Raw genomic sequence first — 4799 nt, 5'->3', positions numbered from 1 at the left:
CTAGGGCTGTCAGGGACAGGAAGTCAACCTTTCACTGTAATGCCACTCTAGGCAAAGAGAAGGGAAATAGACATTTCTCAGGAAAAGAGAGTCCCATTCTCTTGTGGCTTAATTCAGTCCATTTCAGTCTTAGTTAAATATAAATGGAAACAAAGTACATATCTACAAAGTTCACTTGGCAGATTATCATGGGATATTTTAGTAGCAGAATGTGGGATGATAAACAGACCATGGCAATAGAAATTAGAGGAGGTGAGATAGAGTGGCCCTGAACTTCCCAGTTGACCTGGGCCCTTGGCATAGAGGCTTCAGGCAAATAGGTAAACGTATTAGTCTCAGAGCCAAGAAAGCAGGGAAGACAGTATTAAACAACATCATTGTTAGGTGGCTTTGCTTGCTTTATAACTAGCCATGGGTAATAAAAGATCCACAAACACATGTAGTAGTACAATCCATTTCATGTACTACCTGCCCCTTTATCCACTCATCTGTAGGTTTACTTGACATCTTTCTTAAGTACTTAATTCATAGAGTCTAAAGATCCCTCAAGGGCTTATAGTTTAATAGGGATAAGTTGGGCTAACTTTAGACCATTTTTTAGAAGATAAAAAAACTCGGATCTTTACCTGTTTTTTGGATCAAAGTTTTCAGGCCTTTTTCTAGATTTCATCCAAAAACATCCCCTGTTGCCCAATCACTTCTTCCAAATCTTCATTAGTTTCCACCTCAGCTGCCACAAAAAAACTTTTCATGCAAAACACCTGTTATCAAACATAAAATCACATTTCTTGGTGAGGGGAAGACTTGGTTGCTTCTGATATAGTTATTTCTTTAAAACTGTGATGGGGGCCGCGGGGGTGGAGTTGGCATACCCTACACCAAAACTCACTAGAAGCCGCAAAAACCATCCCAGGAAGAGGGTTTTCTGGATCTACCATAAAAAGCGGCCAACGGTTATTTGTCATGAACTTATTAGCAAATGCTTTGCTGAATAAAGAAATGGAAAATTGTTTTAAGTATGTTTAAACATGATTTCTGAAAACATGTTAATTCTATTAGTTTTCTTAGCAAGTATTTTTTCCCATACAGTCAAGATAAGTCAGTTTAAGAGCTCCAAATGGTGATCACTTGAATGTACCAAGGTATGTGAAAGAGGTGAAACGTCAATGTTTTAGATCGTCAGAGAAGGTTCTCCTAAACAGGGTTTTGAAGAATGGGGAAAGGTTTAGATGAAGTAGAAGAAAGTCATTTTCAGCAGTACAAGGACTTGAGACAAGTTTGAAGTCATTCTGGTGGCATTAAACAGAATAAGGCTGATCCGCTTAGTCTAATGCAGGTCTTTGCAGTAAACTTCCACCCCCTCCCATTTAAAATGAAAGTACTTCCAGCCAGGTCTATCTATGTCATATTCTAAAAGAAGTAAAATCAAATTAAAATAGCCTCATTGAATACCAAACACAACTCATTGCCCTCGGATCGATTCTGATTCATAGTAACCCTATAGGACTGAGTACAATTAACCCTGTGTGTGTCTTAGACTATAAATCTTTACAGGAGTAGCGAGCCTAGCCTTCCTCCCTCCAATTGCCTGGTGGTTTCAAACTGCCAACTTTACAATTAGTAGCCCAACAGATAGCAACCATGTCACTAGCGCTCCCCAGGGATGAAAATGCATAATTCCTATAATTGTCATCATAAATATAAAAATATAATTAAAAACAATTCACATTGTTTTATCCACAGCAATAGTAACACCCATGCATATTGGTGATAAAATGACATTCCTACAACTTTGTGATATTTTATCTTTAAATTAACTCAGACCCTTCAAGAAGCCAATGCTGAAATGTGATGAGTTGTGCATGCAAGGTCTGAGGGGAAATGCCTGTGGGAGAGAAGAGGAAGGGAATTGAGAGAGTTGGAAGAGCTGTCAGAATGTGAGGCAAGTCTGACTGTGAGTGAGAGAGAGAGAGAGGAGGGAATGAGTGGTGTTGAAGCAGGTAGTTCTCAGGAAAGTTGCCAAGGTTGAGATTGCTCAAACCAAGGTCAACTATCAGAGAAGTCCTGTTTTCCTCTGGACCTGTCCTGTTGTAGTAACCCCTTGAATTCAATAGCTATCTGGGAGCACACTACAGGAAGCATGTCCCGTGTGCAATCACGGCAATGGGTCTAATAGAATAATAGCGGCATCCCTCATTCAATCACACTCACATTGTCAAAATGTGAGCAGCACAATCCGATGGGCCCCATAATTCTGCTGTTGTCCTTGAATCATACCTCAGAACTTGGGTAACGTGCCTGAATTCTAATAATTTTGACTTTAAAACTTAATGGTAATAATACTTAACGCTGGCCTAATAATACTTAACAACATCCCCATGGAAGGTTCCCAGGCTAATTTCAAGGATAAGAATCTTAATCTAAACAATTAATAGGACAGGAACAGGGAACTCAGAGCTGAGTCTATTGGCTGTACATATCATTGGCATGCTTCCTGGGGCCGATGATCCATTTCCTGGGATAAAGATAAGGATTTTGAATAATGCATGATGAGGGTGGCAATCCACCACCTATCTGTCTTTTTTTTTTTCCGTGTCAGTGTGAGTGCTAATATAATACCAGAAACTATGCCTCCAGTATTCTAAATACCAGCAGAATCACCCATAGTAGAGAGGTTTCCATTTAACAGGGTGGCAATATAAATAACCAACAAAGCCCCCAAATTTGTGGAAAGGACTGGCACACTAGTGATCATTTCATTAGAACAGGTGTAAAGGATTAAAATAACCCATGTGACCATCCTAGGCGAAATGCTTTCCTCAAGGACATTTCCCTCACTTCAATATATAATCCCCAAAGAGTCTCCATGGACAGGTATCTAATGCCAATGGTATCTAAAGTAACTGTGGGTTTATCAGGAGAACTATTTCTTGACTCAGAAAACAACTGTTCTTAACTCTGTTCTCCTACCTGCTTCTTTTCTCGGGAAACAATTTCCCTTCAGATCCACTGGGCCAGTCTTCCAAGCCTACTAAAGGCCCGGGATTCCTGACCCTGGACTTTGAAGATTTATTTTAGATAGTAATTACAAATTTAATTTCACGTTTATTTAGCATCATTGCCACCAAGCCTACATTTCATTTGCAGATGGCTATTTGCTTCCCATATCTTATTGATTTAACTGTTTGCTTGTCTGTGGTTCGTGTATTGTTTCTCTCCAGTGGCATAACAACACGCTCTGTTCCTATGGTCTGCAGCATGCTGGCTGCTTGGAATAATTCAATGTGTCATGAAAAAGTAGAGACTGAAATGTTCCAAAGACTCTTAGCCAAGGTACCTGTTTCTCACAGTTCTCGGATTTCATCCTCTCCCAATGAACATATGAAGGGTGCTTGCTCAAACCGAACCTAATCAAACACTTCTAGGGAAACTTGGTTTCACAACTCTGCCTTCCTGTCTGTTTAGAGCTTTCCCATCCTCCAGCTACCACCATGTTTTTCATCTTGATACTAATGATGGAACAAGGCCTACGAATTCCTTTTTAAAGGTGGGACCAGGCTGCTATAATATGTGATACCGATGTGCGGTTTCATCCAGATTATTCGCCATGTTCCATCCTCGTTTTCCAGGTACCAGTAGTATGACTGGCGGACACACCTGCCATACCAGTAAGTGTATGTTCGAGGACACACAGGGTAGACTCGTTTCCATTTATTGCTGTCCTCACTTTCTTCATTTGCTTCCTTCATAAGCAGACTGTGGAAAGAATTAACATGCGAGTAGTTGGCTTGTGGGGAAGAGGAAACACTGCAGTGAAGAGAGGAGGGTGAGCAGAGCGGGATCCTACAAGGAGACTCTGGGTAACGATGTAAAATACACAAAGCAGCATTACCCCACCCAAGAAGTAAGTAAGTTGGGGTACTATACAGCAAATCCTGGCAGTCAATAATCTAAAACAAGAACAAATTGACTGCCACTGAGTCAATTCTGACTCATAGCAACCCTATAGGATAGGCTAGAACTATGAGTTTGCAAGACCATAGCTCTTTACAGGCATAGAAAGCCTCATATGTCTCCCATAGAGTGGCTTGACATTTCAAATTGCTGACCTTGTGGTTAACAGCCACTGGTTAACCTCTCTGCCACCAGGGAAGTCAATAATGCAGAGCTATTTCCCAGGGAAGTTAAATTTTCAGGTACTCATGGGATAGTATCAGTATAGGCTGCACAGTTTGTTGTATATCCAGGAGAGTGGAAAACCCTCACACAGAGATGCAGATATTAGCGATTGGAAGTTGCCCTGAGTACGTTGAGAGTTAGCACCTGAGGGAATCCAGTGTCTCCTACAGACTTTCAAGGTTGCTGTCCACTCAGCCCAGAATGCTAATTTTGTCCCATCATTGCTTCTTCAAGCAAAGTTGTGATTTACCACGATTTATATATTTAATTTTTTAAATTACATATCAAAGATGATCGGTACATGCTACTGCTCCCACAATTATAATTAATTTTGATTTTGTCACTGATATTTGTCATCTCCATTGTCTGCTCCTATTCTAGATTCTACACGTTCTTTACAAGCAGCATTTCCTGAGTAGGTTGTTTGTTCAACGGAGTGACATGCAGTCTTCCATGCCACATGCTCCTCAGGCTGGGATTGTTCAAATTTCCCACTTACTGTATTTCTGGATGCAAAAGCATCGACAGTGAATCTCTGCATCTCAGTTACACTGGCGCATGTTCTGCCCACTTCCATGGCAGCAATCCCCTGTCAAATCATGCTCATCAGAATCAATTTC

Source organism: Echinops telfairi, unplaced genomic scaffold (assembly GCF_000313985.2).
Source record: "Echinops telfairi isolate 266 unplaced genomic scaffold, ASM31398v2 ScPeMD7_4;HRSCAF=17, whole genome shotgun sequence".
NCBI classification, from domain to species: domain Eukaryota; kingdom Metazoa; phylum Chordata; class Mammalia; order Afrosoricida; family Tenrecidae; genus Echinops; species Echinops telfairi.
This window is presented reverse-complemented; position numbering follows the sequence as displayed.